At 47.6% G+C, this 25,105-nt stretch overlaps 1 protein-coding gene and 1 pseudogene across 1 annotated transcript in view; one reads left to right on the forward strand and one right to left on the reverse strand.

The window, feature by feature from the left end:
• The window catches only part of LOC135906656 (protein tiptop-like), a 455,200-nt gene that overhangs the window by 69,081 nt on the left and 361,014 nt on the right, over positions 1 to 25,105 (reverse strand). The gene's annotated exons all lie outside the window — the stretch shown is intronic.
• On the forward strand, positions 9,579 to 9,729 carry LOC135906794 (U2 spliceosomal RNA; annotated as a pseudogene).

The raw sequence follows: 25,105 nt of genomic DNA on the forward strand, positions 1-25,105 counted from the left end.
GCCAAGCGACTGAGGAAGGCGACAGCTGCGGCCGCGCCGGGCTTCCACAAAGGAGCCCGCTTGTCGCAGCGGTCAGGAACCGCGCTGCGGCCGCCGTAAATCACCCCGGGCGAGCGTATAAGTCACCAGGACGACGCCTGCTCCTCCGGGAAGCGACGTGAGAAGCCTGGCCAATGGACGACTCACAGGCAGCCAGAACGGGCCGCCGCCACGGCCGTCGGCGCGGAAAACGGGTGCCCGCGGCCAGTCGCTCAATGAGGAAGCGACTGACCGGCGCGGCCGAACTCGCCGGCCGCGCACGGGCACCCCTCTCGCGGCAGGCGGGTCGTCGGTTTTCCCTTCGTTGACGGAGATGCTATCGGAGCAGGATCCATCCAGTGAGCCCATTCACGGTCTCCGTGTGTCGCGGCGCACAGCGGCGCTCCTCGGTTGTCATTGCCCGCGTACATGTATAGTTGCAGTTTTGATTGGTTACTCGGCCCTTAAGAGAACGTGCTGAGTCAGCACACCCCACATAGCGCAAGGCCTGTTTACCCCTATCCATGACGTCGCGCCACCTGGCCCGAAATTTCCATTGACAAGGCTGGCGCGATGAAAGCGGTGACGTCAAAGTCACTGTTGCCTACTTGGGAGCATCCCCATTAGATTCTATGGCAGTCGGGCCAGGTAACATGACCTCATGGATCGGAGTGGAAAGGCCTAGTGCTATCTAGGTGATGTTGGCTGAGTCAACTTTGTTAAATCACAACGAATAATATATTGCACACGTCGCGATAGACTCTATAGCGCGCGTTATTTAATTGTATTTGAAAGTGCACGTGTCAACCGCTACGGGCTTTTGAAATTAGCCGCGAAGTTTGTCGTTTCGGACGCCTTGGAACCATTACGATGCTCACCGTTGCGCTCCAGGACCGCAGTCCATACGCGCTCTCAGGTTCTGCTACGAGTGCCAATTGCTGCATCACTGGGTAAGGGCCAACACCAAGGGCCAGGCTTGTAGCCATCACAGGCACCAGAAGAGGTGGGCGGCCCTTTGGCGCGCAGCCCCGGGATTTTCACTCGGCACCGCTACCGCGTGAGGGACGCCGAAGAATAAAACGGGCGCGTGCGAGCCAACACGCGCGCGTGCGATTTTCAGCGCGCGATTCGCCAAGGTGTCTGATTCCCTGATGGATCGCGCACAGATGGTGGCGGCTTTTGTCAGCCGGGGGTGTAGGGGGGGGGGGGGGGAACCGTTAGGCGTCCTGGCCGATCACCGGTCGCTCGCTGTCTCCGAGGCGCCCATTAAAGATTTCCGCCCAGCGCAACCGCCGGTGCCCGCGTCCTTTGTTCACCTCCGCTCGCAGGCCCCCGTGTGGTTCATCACGCCTCCGCGTTCCTCCGATACGGCACCTCTCGCGGGCACCGCGCTCCCTCGGCTTGTAGCACGAGGGCCGCACGCGAGCGAGTCACCGCCTTTCCTCGGCTCGGTCGGCGCTGCCAGAACGCCACCCTCCCCTCCATTTCTACTTCCAGGCAAACGCGCTTATGTGGCCTAGACAAAGCGCGATGATGAATTTGGTGTTGAGTGGCGCAAGAGCCAAGTATAGACAAAGAGCGTGTCCACGCATGTTGAGCTGTGATAGCGCGAACTCGGTCAGCGATTACGATAAGGAGCACAGGCAATAAATAAACACGGACAACGATGGATGAAAGGCCAGTTGTCGAATTAACGGTCCAGCCTTAACAATGAATCAGACAGCGTCACAGAGTTCGGATGTTGTAATAGAAACCGGCAATGACACTGCTAAACCTGCGGATCTGTGACAACATCATATAGTGAAAACGACGATCTCCACCGCTTTTCGTTTCCGTGCTGGATAATTTGACTGCTTATTGTAAATGAGAGAACAGCTCCCACTAGGGGGCACCCTGCACAGCACGAAGCTCTGTATGGCTGCTATGTCCGTACAGGAGCGGAAACTTCATAAATGAACACCCACGCATGATGATTCGCTGAAAGGTCTAATATTAGAAAAAGTCAGCAGAGTACTGCGGTTCCTCCGGCTCTCATCTCATTTATACTGCGACAGCAGCAGGCTCTCACAGCGCCATCTACCTTGCTTGCTCCTTAAGTAATCGCCTCTCAAAAGCAACGCCTTCTCTGCGGTGCGCACAACGGCGTCTCCGTCCACTTCGTGGTATACGCTGCACATATTGCAAAGCGCGAAGAGCAAAGTATTTTTCACCACAACATATTTACATGCTCGGCTTTCGATTCTCCAACGTTAGCGTGCGCTGCACGTCACGGTAGGCACGTCCCTTAGTTTACCAGCGTAAAGAAGCCAATTCAGTCATATACACCGCACCATGCACTGCCATCGTATCTATTCAAATAGGCTAAACCGTGGTTTCCGGCTTCTGTATTTTAGTCAAGAGCAACATAAAAGTACAAGAATCAATTCAATGCACACAGTCACTATAGTCCTTAACGGTTACAACATGTAATAAATAAATAAATAAATAAATAAATAAATAAATAAATAAATACGATTCACTATATACCGTAAGAGACGTTAGTATGATTTGAATAAATGTCCGAGCTTGTACAAGGAAAGACAACACGCAACGACAACACCCATGTACTAAGATTTAGGTGCACGTTAAAGAACCGCAGGAGGTCGAAATTTCCGGAGTCCCCCACTACGGCGTGCCTCATAATCAAATCGTGGTTTTGGTGTGTAAAACCCCAGGATTTAAATTCTTTCAACCATGGTTTCTTAATTTATTGTTATTATTTTTTGAACACCTTGGCCAACGTTACAATAGTTGGGACGCCCCATATATATATATATATATATATATATATATATATATATATATATATATATATATATATATTTGCCTGCCCGCGTGTGTCCGGAAGTCACATGTCATTTTCGCGACACGCGTAGACAATGCGAGGCCCTCCTTACGGCAGCCGCATGCGAGGGCTATAGTGCGACATGTGATACACGTGGCTGAAAGGTTAAAGTATACGAAGGATAATATGAAATCGAACAGATGGAGCAACTTCGTGTCTTCGTCATTATTGTCGGATCAAACAAGCTGTTATTCACGCACAAGGCGTCCAGATGACGTATGTCTCGCGGAATCCATCAACGTTCTTTCTCAGCGTTCGTATGCTTTCTCCTGACTCGACTATGGCGGTGCGCTGCTTGATGTGCTCTGATAATAAGTGTAGAGTAGAGGAAGCAGCGCTAAGAGACAAGCAAATACAAGGAACACTGATTCTATATAGCAGCGCGTAAACGCTATAATAGCAGCGACGTAATAGTAGTAGTAGTAGTAGTAATAATAATAATATTTGGGGTTTTACGTGCCAAAACCACTTTCTGATTATGAGGCACGCCGTAGTGGAGGACTCCGGAAATTTTGACCACCTGGGGTTCTTTAACGTGCACCTAAATCTAAGCACACGGGTGTTTTCGCATTTCGCCCCCATCGAAATGCGGCCGCCGTGGCCGGTAGTAGTAGTAGTAGTAGTAGTAGTAGTAGTAGTAGTAGTAGTAGTAGTAGTAGTAGTAGTAGTAGTAGTAGTAGTAGTAGTAGTAGTACAATAAGAGCCCAAGAACAACACTGAATGTTTCTTGTGACGAAAACCTGCTGTGCGAGTGTATTGCGCCACGTTGAGAACGCACCGGAGAACGGCAGGTTCATGAGTGGCTTCAAATTCCGAGATCGTGTTTCCTTCGTGGCGGCATAGGCAGACCGCTCTCCGGCGCTCTTGTGGAATGACGACCGGGAGCAAAGCTCGTCAGGAATCCAGGTAGCGCCCAGCATTTTGCCTTTTCTGAATCATGCTATCTTCTTGAGTTCCCCACTAGCTATACGGTCGGCCGCCAGCGTTAACGCGTTGTGACCCTGAAGCTGCTAATACGACGTGAACGGGCCATTTTCTTTTGTTTTTGTTCTTCGTGTCCAGCCTTCATCGAAGGTGGTGGCGCATCGTATATCGGCGTTTGTTCTCCGAGGCAACAACACGCCGTAAATTTCTACGTGCGCGCGCCTCATGCCTTCGCCGATGAAACGGTCATTGTGGCCGGGCTATTACCTCCCGCCGTTTCCAGCGCAACATTGAGGAGAATGCGGTTCCCAGGCATATAGGGCGCAAATTGAGCCAGTTATAAGCATGCGATATGAGCCACGGAACACCTTGTCAAAAGCCTCCTCCATTGTACGGGCGAACACAATGAAACGTGGGCAATAACAGCGAGACGCAAATGCGCAAGATTTCTGCGATACTGAGTGCAGTGCTGCAGTCTTGATTAAAAGACAAAAGATGAGCACTGCGCGCATCCCGTCAATAACCCTTTGTCTCGCGGTCCGTGGCTCGCAACTCGACAGCGATGACCTTGGTACGCCACGCACCACTGCCTGGCCACCATGCTTGCGCGCTCCGCTCGCGTGAGAACTTCGGGTGGCGAGAGAGAGAGGGGGGACACGAGAAACTATTGGGAGCGGACCCGCCTTTCCCGCAGTCGTCGTGGTCTTCTTGAGTGACGAGCGCGGAAGTGCCCCGGGGTAAGGGCTATTCCTAGAGCGCAGTTTTCCCTCACGGCTCGAGCACGACGCGTTTGCGCTGCCTTGTATATTTAAGGCGAACGTACCGACAGAACGCGCCCACAATTTATTTTCTCGCGGTCCCGGAATAGCCCGCTGTCTCCGCGACACGCTCTCGGGCAACTTGGGCGCGTGCGGCATTCGCATCATCCTCCGCGAAGATGAAAAAAGAGCCAGCACTAAATGTCAACGCCTATGGCACGCGCTCTCCGCTGTCGCTCTTGCGGAACAAACAACGCTTGTCCGGGCCGCGGTGCGTGTATATCAACGGTGCCTGTCATGTCATGGCAAAACACATGCGACATCTGCTCCATGATTCAACGGCAGCAACAAAAGCGACGCACGAAGATTTATGAACCGGCTTTCGCAGAATGTGCCGATCAAACTGTTGCGTACACAGTCCGCGATCAGATTGTGCGACGAAGAGGCGTCGCAATGCGGCGCCCTGACGACGACGGGCGCTGTGTGGCGCCGCTCGGCGCCCGGTTGCCGAACCCGCGACACGCACAGCGCGATCTCTGGCGCCACCACCAGAACGTCGATGGGCCAGCCTTAGGGCATATTCGATTTGCTCGCCCCATGCAAAGGACCCAGCCACATTTCATCATCATCACCGTCGGCTTTCGTAATCTGCGGCCTGTTGGACGCTCATCGCCCTGTCAGTCACGCTGATTTCCTGACATCCGCCCACACGCACACACACACAGATCGCCGTGATCTGTTTTTTCTTCGTTCGCTTGTTGGTTGGTTGGTTCTTCTTTAAAAAAAAAGGGAAATCGACATGTACCATGTATTGAAACGACTATTCCAAGTGGCCCAGTTCACAAATCGCGGGAGAATAACAAGCAACGTACTGCAATCACACCTTGCCGTTCCAGGTGAAGAGACCGCAGTGCTGTATGAACACATATACGCACATAGATACGCATTCGAACCATAACTGTACCGTGCGATCAATGCACCTTCCAAACAGAGGACGCAACAAACTTCTGCTCACTACGCCTAACACGACAGCTTACCAACGTTCGAGGCATGGCTTCTTCCAAGCAAAATCTCGAAGCGATCTTGTATAATTAAAAGCCTGCGGCTATACGGGTAGACAGCCTGTTCGCTGTTTTCAATGCTTCTGGATAGCTTCATTTATGATATGGCTACTTAAAGCTTATGAAATATTGTACCCTGCTTTCATAGCATACGCTGAGTTCTTATTGAGTGCACGAAATTACTAAGTACCTGTGGCATCTATGTATTCACGAGTGCAGCTTTTATTTTTTTCTTACGTTCCTTACGCCAATACCCCCCATCCCTTCCTGCCTACTGTTGCTGCACTATACTACTATAGTATATACTGTACTATGATATATATATATATATATATATATATATATATCATGTCGTGCCACGGAATGTGCAGATCTTCATGTAATGCATCTGAAGACGCGTCACCAGACCCGAAGCGCTTTTTAAATCTGTCTGCTTGAGAAAATAATAAAAAATATACGGCCTATGAATGCGAAATGTACACCTATTTTAAAACCGCTTTAGAGACTCTCTGAGCTAAATAGTGAATTTTACTGCCATTATATACCATATATTTGCTAACCATTTAATGAATCTTGCGACATAAGTTTACTGAGGCCTCTACGTATTAAGTTCTTAAGACTGCAGCAGCAATAATCTGCAAATTTTGAAACACGGACCTGCTGCGACGCCTCGGGTGTTGGAAACGGAAACTATACGCAAATGCGTAGACAGTGAGGGGTAACGGTTGGCATACATGAAAGCAGAACCGCTGATGAGTAAGCTAGGCGACCATGGAGACAAGTATAACATGGGTTCTTTCAGTCAGGGAAAACCTGAGTTTGCGCGAAAGTTATGAGTAGGCGATGGAGACATCACTATATAGCGGGTCTATAACGCCACCTTGCTGCCGACATTATTTACGACACTTCAGAGAACCTCACAGTGCTTTCCGCAAATTAAGCATTCACTTGAAAGGGCATATCAAACTGAGTTTGTGAACTAAAGATGCTAGGACAAGTCTGCTTCGGTCAATGCGCGCACGAATGTAAAATTAGTTTAATGTCAGGACGCTTTCTGAGAAATTGACAGTCGACGTAGTTTGAACAATCCCATCTCATCCGCAGATACCCGTAGACACTCTTACCGACGACTCTCTCCGTCTCTCTGGTGCTTGAAACGTTCGACGGCTTAGCAGTATTCTATTCAGTGTATCCGGGCGTCAAAGACTCTTTTTGCTTTGGGACGTTATTGTCCATCGTACGAGAAGCCCCCCAGGTTTTGGTCCGGAAAGAATGAAATTGCATAATCTCCATGTTTCAAATCACTATTTCAGTCGTCGTTTGAGGCTGTCTATTCCCACCTCGCTGCAACCTACTAGCACATTTCTTAGTTCACACGGCAGAGCGATAGTTCAGGAGAGGCGGTGTTCGAAATTTTCTTAAAGCGATAATTTCGCTTTTGAATGACACAAAAATGGGTCCCCTTGTAGAGAGAGAGAAAAAAATTCACCGACGATTACGATACTCCTTAATGGTGAATTTGAGCGCAGCTCTATACGTGTTTTCATTTCGCTTGTCAATACATTGTGATTATATTTCGCTTGTCAATACATTGTGATTATGATTATATAGGTACACGGTTTACATTAGGAGAAGAACGCTGCGACTAGCGCGCTTTGTTTTCATACAGACGACGCACGATACTCTGGCGCCATATCGTAGCCATCGTCGCCACACAGGGCGACGATGATCAGCGCTACGCCTTTGTGCTCGCACTTTTGTTCTATCTGCGACGAGAGCGGCCCTTCGTCGCGGGGATATCGTGCCACCAGTGTCAGCGGCGGCAACACCCAAGGGAGCGTCACATCGAGCCATACTCGTAGCCGCTCGCCATCACCCCTTCCAGGAGCAGTGATCACATCACCGTCGCGCACGCTCGTACCGCGGACTGATCTTAGCAGCTGACGTCCGTGGACGAGCTTAGCCACCCCACCTCACGCCACCTTGGACTCACCTCGGAAGCGCACATATGATCGCCCAGGCGGCGCCTGTTGCCGTGGCCGCCGGCAACTCGGCGCATGCGCAGGCCGTTTCCCCTCCGCTCCTCTTCCACTTTCACCGCCTCCTGCTTTCACTGTACCCTCCCCTCCTTCACTTTTCTCCTCGTGCGCTCTTCATTCACTTTCCGCTGTGCTCCGCGTTAGCTTTCATCTTTCGCTGTGCTCGTTCGCTCGGTTACGCCGAGGAACGACGCCTACGCCGAACGCAGGAACGGAGGCCTAAAAGCTGCGCTCTAAAAGGGTAAGCGCTGCGTCACAGACAGTCGCTCAGTCCGGTTTGCCTTCAGCAATCGCACCAGCGGTTTTGTGGCCTCCTGCAGCTGTGATTATAGCAGCCCTCTGCTACAGTTGTGTGAATGGCACCATACCCATCGGCGTGACGCTTTCTCCATCTTGCCAATTTCCGCAGAACTCGTTCGGCTAATTCTGTATGCGCGCATCGATGGTTCTGTCGGTAAAAGACGGGGATGTAGCTCGCCATGAGATTCCCTCAGCGCGGAATAGAATGCGTGGCTAGCACGATACACGTTGGTCGGTTGTCGCTGTAAGGCGTTCGAGGAAGGTTGAACTCCTGCCAAATACCGCAGCCGAGGCGGTCGTGAAGATCAGCGCCTCAGAAAATTCAGCGCTGCTTTTGTCTCTGGATATTGTCAGGCGTCAATAAATCTCGGGAAATGCTCCAAAACGCGGAATCCTTCGTTGCTGTTTCGTTGGCTTCCTCGTCACGCAGAAATCAGTGGTAATATACAGACTACGGAGCATAGTTGGCTCGCAATACTTTCGCCAAAGCTGCGCACTTTTACGAGACAACCCAACATCATACGTTCTAGCGGATGGATTATCTTTGTTATCAGGGCACCTCGAAGCACAATCACGGCTTAATCACCGAAGAGGCCGAAAAACGCTTCTTACTAAATAAAAGGACTCAGTGTAGACCTCTCTAAGGCGTCGTGCAGGAAAGTTTTCTCCGTAAGGAGATTTCGACACCGCCAGCAATTAGCTGAGCTATACGACATTAAAATTCGAGTTCATCTTCTAGTACTGGACCTTCTTGATTCCATAAGCCTTGATCGTCGAAACTTACGACAGCGAGCTGCTTTTCTGCTTTACTGTTCTAGTGTTTTAATTAAGAAGCGATTTACTGCAAGGCGCCTCAGACTCGTGGATTGAAGCGCGCCGTTCTGCCAGCCAACTCTCTGCCAGCCAACCCTCTGCCGACTAGCTGGGTACAGTAGAAGAGAGAGGCACCGATTGAACGCGACAGAGCTCAGCGCCGTGGAGGGAGCACAATGACGTCGTTTTCACTGTGCTACGAGTGGCATTTTGTGATCTTACAAGGAATAGACAGGAGAGCCGACGAGCTCGTCGGGGTGCGCGGAGAAAAAAAAAATAAAGCACGCTATTGACCAAAACCCTACGCCCGGAGTCGTAGCCACGCATTGAGGGTAACAGACATGAGAAGCAAGGGTTGGCCAGTGAGTCTCAGTGTCATCGCCATGCTATGGCCTCCACTTCACTAGATCCGAGACCACCAGCTACTCTTCGAGGCAGACAAGGCGTATGGTAGGAGCGAGTGCTCCTGTCATCATCATCATCACCATTATTATTATTATTATTATTATTATTATTATTATTATTATTATTATTATTATTATTCGTTGTTTTGTTTTGGATTTTAATGTATGACCTTAGGATTGTTCCTGGGCAGGTTCAATAAATAATTGATTGATGGATTTATTAAGTTATTATTATTGATACTACTTCCGCCTTTCGCGAAGTCAGTGGAACCGACGTCACCAATTACTGTTCTGCAGCAGCTGCCCACCCTTTCATCCACACACAGATACGCAAGCGCTTGGAACGCCGACAAAGAGAGGGCGGTGCGAACGTAGACATGGCCGCCGCGGGTCAAAGTATAGTATCTGTTCTTATCAGCTTAATATCTGATACGGGTTCTACATGGACCGAAGATATTAAACATTTTTTGCAAGTGGGCGGAGTGCTGGAGGCCTGCTTTACCTCCGTCGCGGGTCGGCCCGCAGAACGAAAAATGCACGGAACCCTAGCCATAAACAGCTTCGCTGTAATAGAATGAGATTTTTCGATAGCAACCACGGAGACTTGAAGCGGTCAACACATGCAATAACCATTTTGGAATGGTTGTTTGAACTTCCCATGCAACTCCGCAAAACGGTTTGCTCAAGCAGAAAGCAATATAAACAACAAGCTCTCGATAAACATTTTGTGACGTGCAGCGCGAACAAACCAAGGATTAAGTCAGAAAAAAAAAAGAAAAAAACACCCAAAGCAGTGCTGTGTCGTCGTTTTTCTGCCTTGGTACTTCCTTTGTTCGCGCCGTACGCCCGTGTTAGGTATGAATTTCAATCGACTCGCCTCACCTCGCTATTTACCTTCTAGATAAACATCCTCTTTATCAGTAACTTCCAAAGCGCCTTAATATTCAGACAAACGAGTTGCTGCATTGTTGTTCTCGCAATAAGAAAACGAAATAGTTCTTGCAACAAGCGTCAGGGACATACTCTATACAGGCTTGCTGCTGTCGGGAAATAGAAGCAATCAGCCCGAAAGAAATATTGGCAAGGTGGCCAGCGCTCTCAGCCGGCGCAACCAAGTCGTTCGCCTATGTCGCGCATCCTCCAAGAGTTGTGACACGCACGTTCCCGAAAGTTGATGCGGAACTACTTTTTTGAGAACTGGAACTCTCAAGCATAGCGTCGGCGCTAGTGTGCAGCAAAATTTAGTTTTGGGAAGGCTACATGCTTGAACTATGTGACACGAACATACACCGGGTGTTTCTGTTTCTTGTCTGTGAGCGTCCGATTGTTTCAGACAGTCTCGGAAGCTGTGTCCGCCTCTCCTTGAAACCAGCTGCAGCGACAAAATTCGGCCACATACCATTGGCAATGCTACAACGATGTGTCCGTTAAATAAATAAACAAAGAAAAACGACGCGGTAAGAAACGGCGTCGCCATACTAAGGAAGACCGAAGTTCGATAAAGAGATGTGTATTCTTTTCCCGGAAAGACACCTTTTTGGGGCAGGTCAGACCACGCTGTGCCCGTGCAATGTGACAATGAATAAAGTAACAGATCACAGCGAATGGACGGCTTTTGTCAGCTCTGTCCAACGACAGATGGAACTCCGATATCGAGACAGGAAATATACATCTATATGTATATTTGATTTCTTTTTCTTTTTTTTGTGTGTGTGTACGGATAAAACACAAGTGCGTTCAAGACATACCCTTCGTCGCGTAAACGCACGCATGTGCGTGTTCCACATTGTCGAGCTTGAGCACAAAGAAATAAGCGATTGGCGAAGGCGACGCAAACGCAACATCAACATCTGCTGCCACGGCTGGCTGGTCAAGACGTCGCCAATACCTTCCTTTTCGTTTCATTTTTTTAGAGACCGGCGACTACCTCTCGAGAAAACAAAGGAGAGCGGGGCATCAGCCTGCAAAGCCATCGGTCTCGCAAATGTTTTGCCAATGACATAAGATATTCGTTAGCCCCGCGATAAAATGATCGAGGTATTTACCTGTAGCGTATTTACAACCTTTCTTATCGTAACTTAGGCCTACAACTTTCCCACTAGTCTTTTTTCTTCTTCCTTCATCTTCTTCTTATACACTTTAATCTTCATTCCTCGGACATGCTCGGACATGCAAATTCTCTATCTTGAAATTGATTTTATTCACAATTGATTACAGGTTATAAAGAACAATAATATACTGAAGGAGATCCCATAGTCAATGATTGTATCGGGACCTCCTGTTATTTATAAGTACGCTTTTTTTAAAGCAACGAGGAGCATCACATTAAACTCATCTACAAGAAAACATGGAATAAAGTAAGTAATGGAGCATACAAAACGACATATACTTGTGCATTTGGGAGTTACAATACATCTAACGCTATACATCAATCGCAAGCAGCAAATGCAGCAAAACTAAATGTACTAAGCGAAATTGACAGCAACGGACAGGGAAAAAAATAATACAAAAATATTACAAAAAAAATCATCCAAACGTGCAAGAATACAAACAACAACAAAACTTCAAAAAATACATAACCATCAATAAAAAGGAAAGGTTTCGGAACAGCGTAATATTTGAAGTAATAGGGGTCAAAAAAGAAAAATATGTTAATGTTAAGTATTTTCTGCTAGAAGAAAATTTTTCAGATGTCTTTTAAATATGGATGTTGAACGTGACGTCTTAACGCAAGGTGGTATGAAATTCCAAAAAGAAAAAGCTGAAAAATGAACTGATGTTTGCCATAGTTGGTGCGCATCTGAGGTAAAATGAGATTATTGTTTAAAGCAAATCTAGTGACATTAGCGCTTATCAGGCATGTTTTGGGGAATTCACACGCAAGAACTTGATTATTCAATAAGTTGAAAAAAAATATGCCTAAATTATACAACACAGTTTCGTTGACAGAGTGAATGTTATTAGAGTGCAGCAACGGGAGAGCGCTAGTATTATAGGGCTAGAGGTGACTATTCTAATTGCTTGGTATTGTAAAGTTTGAAGTGAACTGAGGTGAGTATTATATGTATTTCCCCAAACTATTAACGAGTAGTTAATGTGTGAGTGTATAAACGCGTAATATAGCGAGACAAGTGTAGCACGGTTAAAAAATTGGCGGGCTCTGATAAGTAACCGAATGCCGTAGGCAATTTTCTTTTTAATATTGGAGACATGATAATGAAACTTGAGGTTACAGTCCAGTTCTGCTCCCAAGAATGAGCAATGAGTGCGAGAAGGGATTAAATGCCAACCAAGATTCAGCAATGGAACTGAACAAGAGGGATAATTAAACACAATAAACTTGGTTTTGGAGGGATTTTATTGATACAATAGTTTGTAACCTTAGCTAAGTCATTATTGAGATATAAACCAAGGGCGAAATATTGTTATCGTAGTTAATAATCGATTGGTTGTGTCGTTGGCGTACAATACACAGTGAGAGGATGTTAGGCAGTTAGGCAAATCGTTAATGTAAATTAAAAATAACAAAGGTCCGAGAATAGAACCCTGAGGTACCCCTAGGTTAGTAACCTTAGCTTCGGAAAAAAACATTTGAAATTTTAACTATGTTATGTCTATCCTGCAGATAGGTTTGTAGCAACATTAGTGCTGGCCCACTTATGCCTTCCAATTCTAAAAACAAAATGTCATGGTTAATAGTGTCAAAAGCTTTCGTAAGATCAATAAGAACTGAACCGGCGAAATACCCTTTATCAATAGCTTCCTTTAAGCGATCCGTTCGGGAGATGAGAGCAAGGTCGGTCGAATGACTAGAACGAAAACCATACTGGGAATTGGACAGAATATTAAATTTAGTCAGATAATTGGTTAATCGTGTAACAATAAACTTTTCAATCACTTCACTAAAAAATGGCAGTATACATATTAGGCGGTAATTTGTTAGTAAAGAACCATCGCTTCTCTTAAAAACTGGAATTACTTTTGTTCGTTTCAGCTCAGACGGAAAAATGCCGGTCCTGAATATTAAATTGATAATAAAATATAAAACATCACATATGAGATGAGCAACTAGTTTTATGTTACTAGGATGAATATTATCAAGACCGGCACTGGTTACTTTCAGAGGGCGAATGACATCGAGAACCTTATGGGGAGTTGTAGGGTAAAAAAAAGATGAATGCGGTGCACGTTTCAGTAACAAAGAACGGCTACTGATAACTGGTTTTTCCGGGAAAAAGGAAGCACAGAACGCTCTAGCTATATGAAATGGTTGATCATATGTAATGTGATCGTTTATAATAGTATCAATGAATGAGCGAGGTGTTCATTTCTGCGGGAAAAGGAATTTAGGACTTGCCACATTTGTCTTGAGTTGTTGCCAGACTGGCCAAGTTTATGCTCATAATAAACAAATTATGAGTATAATTATGAGCATAAATAGATTAACAGTTTATTAGCAAACTAGAAGGACTGCAGCGAAAGGCAATTAGATTCATCTTTAACAAATACAAGAATAGCGAATCACCCACCCAACTGCTAAAACAAGCCTGTATTTCTACTCTGCGAAACCGCGCCAAACTAGCAAGACTAAAATTATTGTTCCAATTAATAAACAACGCATTACGAATAAATACTTCGTTGTATATATCCCTAGCTGACACCAGACCTTCCCGCCATAAGCATTCAATAACACTTAAAGAATATGCATTTCGCACTGACTGTTTTAGATATTCGTTCTTTCCTCTTGCAATAAAAGAATGGAATAGGCTGGACCCCTGCATAACGACTAACACATCGTTGCCGAAATTTGTAACCCTTGTAGAAGAACCTTTGTGCAATAATTAGATTATGTTAGCCGGAAATACACCACTCACGTCGTTGTATAAAATAAAATCTGTATGAGCATCGTATTTGCCTATGCAATTTCACCCCTTTTTGCCAAATTCAATGTACCATTCATGTTTCATTTCCTACCATATGTGTATATCTGCTTCGTGTCGATTGCAAATGTCATTGTGGTAATTATGTAAATCTGTCTTTATTGCTATTTGTGATTATATAATATATGCCCAACCTGTAAAAATCCCACTGGGATTGACAGTATCTGAAATAAATAAATAAATAAATAAATAAATAAATAAATAAATAAATAAATAAATAAATAAATAAATAAATAAAAATAATAGTTCTTCCTTGCATTCTTTATTTTGCTGCTGTGTGCGTTGCAATTTGTTTTTTTGTATCGTGCTGAGAGGGCGACATTAAAAGGTTGCTTTTTAGTTTTTTTATAGAGGTTGTCCCGTTTCCGCATTTCGGCTAGTACGCTGGCATTCAACCAAGGGTTTGGAGGAAAGGCGAGGATTTTTCTTGCATTTTTTCCTTAATGTATGTGTATCAATTAATGATAACAAAATTGCAGAGAACTGAGAAAAGGCATCTTGCGGATCATTGCTTTCAAGGACGGCAGACCAGTCAGTTTTAGTGACAGATTCCAAGAACGCATCTTTGTCCAGTACGTAAGTGAAGCATGGAATAGTTAGTGACTGCGACTCTGAGTTATGATCTGTTATGTCGACATTAACAGTACCAACCTCTCGCGCAGACGTCATGTTGCTTAGCATGATCCAGTAGTGTGCCCTCATTTAGCTTACTACAGCGAGTAGGTAGCGTAACTAAACTGTCAAAACCGTCACTCTGAAAGCAGCTGCTATAAAGGGACGAGGTAGGTGAAGTTTAATCCATAATGTTTATATGAATATCGCCCATAATAACCACCTTCTAATTTTCAAGTGATAGTTTCTCTAGGGATTGATCGATGGCGGAACAAAGTCAGTGTAAGATAAAGACGGTAATCTGCAAAACGCAACCAAAAATAAAGTTTCTGTTACCAGCCTCAAGAAAATGATGATTGAATTCTAATCAAACAGATTCACAGCTTGTTAGCCTTAAGTCGAGGTCACGACGACGTTTATAGCTAAGATGTGATGATACGTAAACGGCCACACCACCATCACTGCTGGCCTGTCTATGACAGTATTCGGCTGAGTAGGAAGGGAAGGAAAATAAGTTTTGCAAGAAAACAGAACCTTCGTAAAACTACACTGTACACAAGGCACGGAATATATGTGGCAGCATGTAGCATGTAGTGCGCTCCGATAGTTGGAGCCGTGTTTGGAGAACAGAATCACGTACTTCTGAAGATAAACTTTTTTCTGTTCTCTTAACTGTCGAATGGAACCCTCCTTTCTCCCGGCACCTGGCACGGCACCATCCATGGAACCTTGGTGGCCACACGGACCCCCGACTTCACAACTTCGCATAGCAGTCTGCGCCGCTTCTTTAATAACTTCTTGCAGTGCAGAAGGCACTTTTGTGCTTCTTAAGGACGACGGGCTTGTGCGACCATTTGTGACTATCAATGCAATTTCTGTAAGGCCACACACGTCATTGAACTCACTGCAATTTCCTTCCCTCCTCTCTCTCCCTGTTATCTTTGTTTTCCCCCTTTCCCATTCCCCCTGTGTAGGGTAGCCAACCGGACGTGATTCTGGTTAACCTCCCTGCCTTCTTCTTATCTCTTTCCCTCCCTCCTCTTGCAGTGCAGAGGAGAGACCTTTCTGACAAGCGTCCTCCAGTAGGTTTTTAAACAGTCCAATCTATTCTTCGTAGTGTGTTAGGCGGATGAGTGTTAGACGTCCCGTCGATGTTAAAGTAAGTGATCGCTCCCATGTGTCTCAATGTCAAAAAAAAAAGCATTTAGCGCACGTGGCACAGCGGCGTGATACAACTGTCAAGTCTAGGCAGCTGCTGTAGACTGTAACCCGTAGAAATGTAGGACTAGCGTCTTTCAGCAGCAAGAGGTCATGACTGGACACAGCTGAAGTGAGTCTTCCTCCCGCTGCGTTAACTCCTGAGCTTCCCCAAATGGTGTGATGGGCGTTAAAGGCCCCAGTGATAATCCAAGGACCTCGATGTACTTTTATTATGTCTTCTAATCTTTTCATGTCAGACGGGCGTGATGGAGATAAGTACGTACCTACTTGTGTACAGGCGAGCTTTCTATTGTTGAGGGTTAGGCGGACATACTGATTGTCGTCATGAGGTTGCACAGGCTGGACGACGTAAGTTCACGGCGAATAAAGACGACAACCTCGCTACTTTCGTTGTTACTTAAAGACCTAATTGACTCGTAGCCGGGTAATTTAATTGCATCGGATAATTTTGGTTCGAAGAGAACGATGATTGGAATCGGTTAACATGCATAAACTTGCGAAAATCAGCAATGCGAGATCTTAGACATCTGGCGTTCCACTGAATCATCGATGCATCTCTGACAAACGACTGGTGATTGTTAGCTATGATTCACTCCAGGGATGATTCACTCCATAACTCACTCCACTCCAGGTCTCAAGGATGGTTCACTCCAGGAGTAGCCCTTTGGCCGTTCGGGAAGGCTTTTCTGTTTGACACTGCGCTCAGCGAGTCCAGCACTTGTAGTCCCGCTCGAGCGGATGGAGTTTCGACGCTGTTCAACATTACTCTGATGGAGTTGATTAGGGAATGCAGAATCGGAATGATTTGGCCGTCTACTGTTGGCATATCATAAACTGAAGTTTGCTTCGATGGAGGCATCAGGCGTGTAGGCACCTTGGAAGGCAGGGTGTTCGGGAGCGCCGGCCAGGCTCCTACAAGGGAAGGCTTTTCCGTTTGAGGCGTCTTTGGGATCTCGGGTCTGATTGTACTTGAAGCTGATCTCGTTGACACAACGTGTGCATGAACTGCACGTTGCGTTGGACGCTTCTGTCGATGACGACGTCGACGCCGGATCTTTTCAGAAGCTTCACTATGATATGAGTTGTCCCTACCCATTTGCTTCAGGTAAGCAAATTCTTTTTTTGATGCGAGGACATTCTTTAAATGTGGCTTCATGAGATCCATCCCAGTTGCCGCACCTAATATTTGTGGCGCGGCAGATTTCTGCATTGTGCGACTCTGCGCACCGGGAAGACACCATAGATCTTGCACGGGCGCCCTTGAGATGTCCGATCCTGAAACACTTGTGGTATTGAAGTGGTTTGAAGACAAACGGTCGAACGACGTGCCAGAAGTGACCGACTTTGACATTCGAAGGGATAGAGTCACCCTTGAACACTATCTTCACGTAGCAGCTCTTTCCAAAGCGGCATATGTGCGTTATCACCGCTCCTTCATAAGCCGACTTAATCAGAATGCGCAGGTCCGAGTTCGTCATTGCCAAGTCAATGTCGTAGATTACGGCGACAGTACAGGTTCCTTCCATTGGTGTAACCGGTCGCACTTTGATGTTCCCCAATTCTGTTATCTGTCGGAACTTGTCCAGCACATTTCGACGGGTCGTATCGACAGCCAAGACATTCTTCCGTGTGTTTTGCTGCACCTCTTTAATTTCATTTGGCGCCATTCCTTCAAGAAAAACGGAAAGCTTGCCTGTTCAATCTTCGAAGGCTGATGGAAGAGTTCACATGTATGAAGAGGATGGTGTGTGGCCAGCACTCATGCTTTGCCTGCAGGGTTGATGTGCTCCTAGGTTATGACGTCTTGATGACCCTCTTTTGGCTTTTCGGCTCATCACCGACACAAAGCTTTCATGCGACGAGTCATCACGTGAGCCTAAATAAACCTTAGTGTCTTCGTTGGTGCTGGACTAAGTGCCTCGCTTCCTTGAAGAGCTTATCAAAGTAGATCTCAGGCCTGCCGGGCTGGCAAGCTCCACCTCCATGGCCACGAGAGCAGGAGCCTCAGTGGAGTCTTCACTGAGTGGACCAGGTGGCATGTGTCAATGCAGAGCTCTCTGTAGTAGCCCTTTGGTCGTTCGGGTCTGTGGGAGACTCCGCATCCCTAGCTGCAAGGCAGGACGCTTAAAGCGCCCCGGAAACCGTGGAAAATTGGACGAAATATAGCTAGCCGAGCGAGATGGGTTCCAGCAAAGAGCAACTTCGGCGTCGTCTCCCAGTAACTCAAATCTCAACTGGAATTTGAGCGATGGAGAAAATATTATGAGACCCTTGACCTCCGTAAACTACTGTCTCAAAAATCGAGAAGTGTGAGAAGCCTACGTTCCGTTCCAGAACAACGCTTCCCATTCAAAGTCCTAGCGCTCTTCCAACGCTGACAACACATCGACGTAGCGCAAGATTTCTGAGCTATAATTTCAGGTCAGTCTACGGGACACAAGTTCCCTCACATTTAATTACGTTCCAAGCACACGGGATTGATGCACGGATCTGCCGTTCACGACTCAAGAGCTCGACGCGGCACTTCTGTAGTCAGTCGTCATCACCTGGCCCAGATGGTATATCTTACCGGATATTGTGCCACCTCGGTGAACAGGCACGAAGTGCACGAAGTGCATTGGCAGGATGAAAACGTTCCTCGAGAATGGAAGACCAGTGGCCTCGTACCACTGCTCAAACCTGGCACCACCCCTCAAACCTGGCAAGTCTCCTCTAGAGGTTACGTCATACCACCCAATCGCGCTGGCTAGTTCGATCGGGAAGGTGATGGAACAAATGGTCCTCGCCAGACTTGAATGGTACCTTGAATGCTATGAAGTTTACCCAGACGCCATGGCTGGCTTTCGACGTAACCGATGCTCCATTGACAACGCCATCGATTTGGTTACATACAGTGCTCACGGAATGAAACGCGTCAATTTAGGGCTAAGTAATGCGCATACTTTTGTTTCAACCGGCTGCAGTTCGTGTCACATCGACGTAATTCTGGTGCGTACACTTACATCGGAGTCCTCGTCACCTTTGGTAACCATATTCCTAGGGACATGACACGGTGCTCTCGCGTAGTTTGCACATATGTAGGATTCTACTAAATGCATCGTGTCCCATTTCATTCCGTGAGCACTGTACATTCAACATCAAAAGGAGTGTAAGCGATTATATGTCGCCATGTTCCTCTACATCAAATGAGCATATGACAATGTTCTGCATCAGGCCTTATTAGGGGCTCTGGGAATGGTTGGCCTCCACGGTCGACTCTTTCGTTGGACACGTATTATTTACATATGCGGTCTCTCTTTGTGAATACCGAAGACGTCCCAACGTCTCAACACTATACACACCGTGGAGCACGTCAGGGTGGTATGCTGAGCCCAACACTCTTAAATGTTGTGCTCATTGGCCTCATAGAATGCCTACAAAATCAGCTGAAGTTGTCAGTTGTCTACGTCTCTTCCACCGCCAGCCTCAGCTCGCGTTGGAAGACCGCACTGCTCAGCTCGAACCTGACAGCACAACTCTGGGTCGTCCAGCGAGCCGAGGAAGCCGCTTCGAGACAAGGTCTCGGAACCGCGTCCGCGGCGGGTGCCCAGACCCACTAAAAAGACGCCGGACTCAAATCTTATTGATTTAAAAATAAAGTTTATGCTCTCTCTGTCAACCTATGCCGATGACATCTGCGTCTGGGCATCTGATGTGACGCGTCCTCAAATGCATGCAAGGCTGCAAAAATATGCGATGTTGATATCGACGTACCTAAGGGAATAGGGCCTCAGGATTTCTCCAGAAAAATGCGGATTGATGGCATTTAGCAGGAAGCCAATGACTTCGTACGCCATATCCATCAATGTTCAAAATATATTTTATGCAAGGACGCACAGCTTTTTACGTGCAATCATCGACCATGTCTTCTGTTGGAGTCCCCATGTGACCTACCTAAAGAAGTGCCTGACAGCCATCTCTCATCTTTTCAAGTTTCTTGGAGCAAAAGCCTGGGGTACTTCAGTACACGTTATGATGCCCAACTGTACCGGACGCTGTTTCTCGGGTATCTAGGTAGAGCTTGGAAGTGCTGAACAATACCTTCAGACATAACCTCCGTACACTCGAAAGTGTTCAGGCCCAGGCGCTTGGTACATCAACATCATCAACCATTGAAATTGCACATGACTACCCAGCCAAGATTCACATTGTTATGGAAGCGCCCAGAGCACACGTCAGGCACCTTGCTCGCGCCACTCTACACTATCTCGGCTCACTGCCAGAAGACCGACCACGCGCCTCTTTTTGTCAGACGATACTGCCATAACGTGCATAGCTGTCATCAGATTACACAGCTGCAGCTAGTGTTTTGCTTCCCCCTTGGTTCAGGGCTCAGCCACAAGTTCGAGTGGCAGTTCTAGAAATTATAGTGAAGGCACAACGCTCATCACCAGCTATCAAACAACTTTCGCAGCTATTGCTGTACGAAAAATACAACGATCATACCCATCTATACACTGATGGTTCAACCACCGTGGACGGTTCTGCAGGATCGGTGATTTTTCCTGCGAAAGTCACCGCCTTGAAGTTCAAGACATTGCATCAGACTACATCGACCGCCACGGAACTTGATGCTCTTCGTAGCGCACTGCGCCTAATTCGAGAGGAACCACCTCAAAAATGGAGCATTTTTAGCCACTATAAGACAACCTTACATTGCTTGTTTTCCGTCTTCCGCCGTGGACCCTACGAACAACTAGTGCTAGAAATCCGAGAGCTCCTTCATCGCCTCGTCGAGCAAAGACACTTCACATTTCAGTGGCTCCCTAGCCACTGTCGCATAATGGGCAATGAACAGGCCGATGAAGCTGCAGGAACCACTCCCGCTGTCAAGAACAGACGCAGCAGCGAAACTTCGAGTATTTGTATGTGATGCCTAACAATCGTTGTGGAAAACACCTAGTTTCTAGCAAGTACGTCTACATCGACTGGACCCCTGTCTGCAACTTCATCCTCCACCTGGACTATCCTGACCCGAGAGAACGGTACTTTGCCGACTGTGGCTTGGCGTCGCACTTACGAAGTCGGTTGCTTTACGCATCGGATGGGAGGACAGTTGTGCGTGCGACCACTGCGGCGACGAGGAAACTATCCAACACATTCTTTGTCATTGACCCCGATACAGCGCACACAGACAGCCACTCGCAACGACGCTGGGGCGTCTTGAAGACTGGTGGCTTTCGAAGCAGACAGTCCTGGAACGCCGACGTATACAGTCGTCACGCTACAAGACAGTGAAGGCACTCTGGAAATTTTTGCGTTCGGGTGGCCCATTGGAGAAATCGTGGTTCTCATGGACGTTCACGACCTTCCCTATCTTTTTGTTGTTCTTTGCCAGTTTCTTAGCTTTTCCATCCGGTGTTCTTTCCGTTTTTCATTTCCCCTTCCCCCAGTGCAGGGTAGCAAACCAGAATCTTATCCGGTTATCCTGCCTGCCTTTCCAATCCCGTTTATATATATATATAGACTGACACTGATCTGCTCACTGGATGAAACATTCGTACCAGTGCCGGCTCTCTATGTATTCGATGAAGCAATAGCGCGCGCATCTTAACGCCCCCTTTTAAGGTTTCACGAGAGATTGCAACGGCAGGACAGACCCAACAGGCGTGCTGTTAGGCATGGAGTTTCGTACTAATGTTACTGGTGGGAAATCTGGCGCAGCAATCGCTCAACATTCCTAAGTTCCCGGCTGAGTGGTGAATTTTGAGAAGAAATTAAAACTGCGTCGAGCCCAATGACACAGAGTCGCGCTGGACACATGGGGCGCTGCGCGCTGAGCACGGCACGTATGCGAGGCACTGGATACTGGAGTGGAACGCAACCCTCGAAGAGAAGGAAAACGTGATACCTACAGTTCGCAAATATAGATTTGAAAAAATAAGAACCAACAACCAAGAGTGCGTGTAAATGAAAGAGATATCGAAAATGTGGCGTAATGGTGGGTATATATATATATATATATATATATATATATATATATATATATATATATATATATATATATATGTGTGTGTGTGTGTGTGTGTGTGTGTGTGTGTGTGTGTGTGTGTGTGTGTGTGTGTGTGCGTGTGTGTGTGTGTGTGTTTGTGTGTGTGTGTGATCGTAGTGCAGCGAAAGACGGGCACTGCGGGGCGACTACCGAGATGGCGCCAGAGTAGCGCGCCGTCGTCTGTTCACCGACGGTATGCGCCGATCGCGTCGACCGATGCCATATATGGAAACGAAGCGCTGCCTGAGCGGAGGTATGCGTGCGGCGGCTGTTGTGAATCGCGCCCACGCGTCGCGGACGCGCTGCCTCTCGCAATCTCCCGATTAGCGAGGCGGTCGCGCCACACTTCGCTCCGTTTGCGATGTGTGCAGCACGAGACGGATTGTCGGCGCCAGCCAATATATCGCGAAATGAAAACACATATAGAGCTGCGCTCAAATTTCGAATTAGGGAGTATCGTAATCGTCGGTGATTTCTTTTTTTTTATTATTATTCATCTTGAGCACAACTAAGAAAAATGCAAGCACAGGCAACGCAGCAGCTGCGTTCCTGGCCCGAAGATTTCGATCAGCAGCCGATTGCCCGGAGACCGGTCGAACGAGTGTCGACAGATTTGTTTCTTTGCCGTTGTTGGCACGAAAGCCCGTCACATTGCGACAACTCGTAGTCGTAGGTCACGTCGGCGTCGTTGCCGGCATCGGAGCCGTGTCGGCCTAATGTGAACTCGCCTCTTAAACCTGCTACGTTGAACCTTTCCACAGTTGACAGCAGCGCCGCAATACACAGCCTAGTGAGTGGAGGAAGTACAATTGGAGGGACGCGATTAAGATTTGGGATGACCCTTTTGATGTATTATCCCTAGGTAAGAGTTCCCGAGATCTGCAAATGTTTAACTAGGCTGGGTGTGCTGCAATGATGAGGCACGGGCGTGCTTGAGCATGGCAGAACAAACAATCCTAAGCTTAGCCTTCAAGTTCGGCGCAGTCGAGCTGTTGTATATGTACTCTATATGTATATAAATGCATATAAATGTTTCATTTTCGTCGTGGCCCCAGCGGCTGGTGTAGCATGGAGCCGCAGCGCCACCTTGCAGGATCGGTACCTGTAGAGTATGCAAGGTACAGCACCATGCCACCGGTGCGACACCAGCATAACTGTTGCACAAGGTCAGCGTGCACACCATACGTAAACACGTACTGCTGCTGCGAAAAGTGCTCGTCGTTTCTGCATGCATAAAAAAAAACAACCGAACAAGACATTCAGCGTTTGTGCATTTCGGTAAAATGTATAATTGTCCGCAAACTCAAACGCGATATGTGAGAAACGAAAGGAACCTACAGTTCTCTCCATTGCATAAACATGTTGTAGCAGCCCACGAACCTTTTTCTGCGAGTTGCGAAACCGGATACCCGTTTTCGCCCCCAACACAAAAGGTTTTACAGGACTGCACACCGCTATTTCTCGATGTACTCGCATTCAGCATTTAAAATGCTAACAGCGCCGGTTTCATACGCTCCACTGGAGCCAGTGACATCAGCGTTGGTTTCAGTGCGTGTGAGCAGTAAAGCTGACGTCTCTTACAGTGCGATCCATTGCTGCAGCGAACAGACTTATGAATGGGTATTAAAACAGCATGCCCGATACCACCAAACTGGCTAGTCTTACCTTTCTGCTGGGCTTAATGTTGGCCCTTAAGAACTTCGGTTTTTAAGTTACCAAACGATATGGCAGCTTGAATAAGTTTATTGCCTAACAAAGTAAGGCATTTTGATGTTGGCGTCAGCGTCATCCTCGTAGTTATTGTTGTACAGATAAGTGGACATTAAAAGGATGATGCAGACATCGCACAACGGCCTATACGAATTCAGGTCATAAAATGGCTCGAACAACAAGTCTGGGTCTCGACGCGTAGCTGCGTTAAGCGACTCTTCGTGTAGAGTTATCGCGGACGTAGCTCATCTAAATGGTGCCGGGAGATGAAGGAGGCGGTTTATTTTGGTATCGACCTTCGCGCTCGCGTCGTCCAGCATTCCGCGCGGTGAGCACGGCAGCCCGGAAATCCACACACACGCACACACACACACACGTTGGATAGAGCGAACAGGTAAGAGAAGAAAGATGTCCGCTCTGCCGGATCAGAGTGATGGCGGAGGACACCCGGATGCGGCCGGTCACGACGCCTGAGCTGCCGGCCCCGTAGTGCCAAGCGACGGGCCTCGTAACTCTTGTCGCAGGTCGACCGTCGACCATGACGGAATACCAACGAGAATGCGCGATTCTGTGCCACGAGGGACGCCGGTATAGAGAGCGGAAAATATTCTGAGGCGCCCACGAGAGATAGAGGTGGAAGAAAAAAAGCTAATCTCGAAAATGGTTCGGCCCTAGAATTCACATTTAATTCCGTTACGCCTGTTCAGTGCAGCAAGTAATAAATAACCGGCGTGACGCAAGCCTTGCTTACGGTACTCGGACGGGGGAATGCGCGTCCTCGATGTCGGGCGCGATTCGAGCGACGTCCAGCCCGACAGAAAGGCTTGCAACACGACACCCTGTTCCTTAATCTGACCGTAAATTAACGCGGTTGAGCAAGGACGACACCCGCGCGGAATAACGCGCCTCCTACGCCGCGTTGTGGACGCCCGCGACGGGCTGGCAAGAACATGACAGGCCGGTTGGGGGCACGCGGCGGCGGCCCCGTTAGTATGCGAGGCAGACGCGCCCGTTTCCGCGTCGCCATCGGCGCATTATTATTTAGTGCGCCGCGCGCCTCTTGAGGAGCGTTCCCTTTGGCTCCTCCCTGATACGCGCTTTCAATCAAACGGCGCGCTTGATTCTTATTCCTGTTCGAGCACGCCGATAGACCACAGCGCTGGAAACCGGTTGGCCTTGCGCCATTGTGACTAGAGCCACTGAAATCCTCCTTGCTTTGTGGCCTTTCAAAGCTCGGAGATAGATGGGCAGAGCCGATAAAGTTCGATTTGTTATGCCGCCAACGTGGAAGATTTTTTTTTTCTCTCTCTCTTCCTTCCACTTGGCTATTTGGGCAGAGAAGAACCTTGCAGCAGACGCGCGCTCCGAACTGTCTTTTGCCTCCTCGCGT

This window comes from Dermacentor albipictus, chromosome 1 (assembly GCF_038994185.2).
Source record: "Dermacentor albipictus isolate Rhodes 1998 colony chromosome 1, USDA_Dalb.pri_finalv2, whole genome shotgun sequence".
NCBI lineage: Eukaryota > Metazoa > Arthropoda > Arachnida > Ixodida > Ixodidae > Dermacentor > Dermacentor albipictus.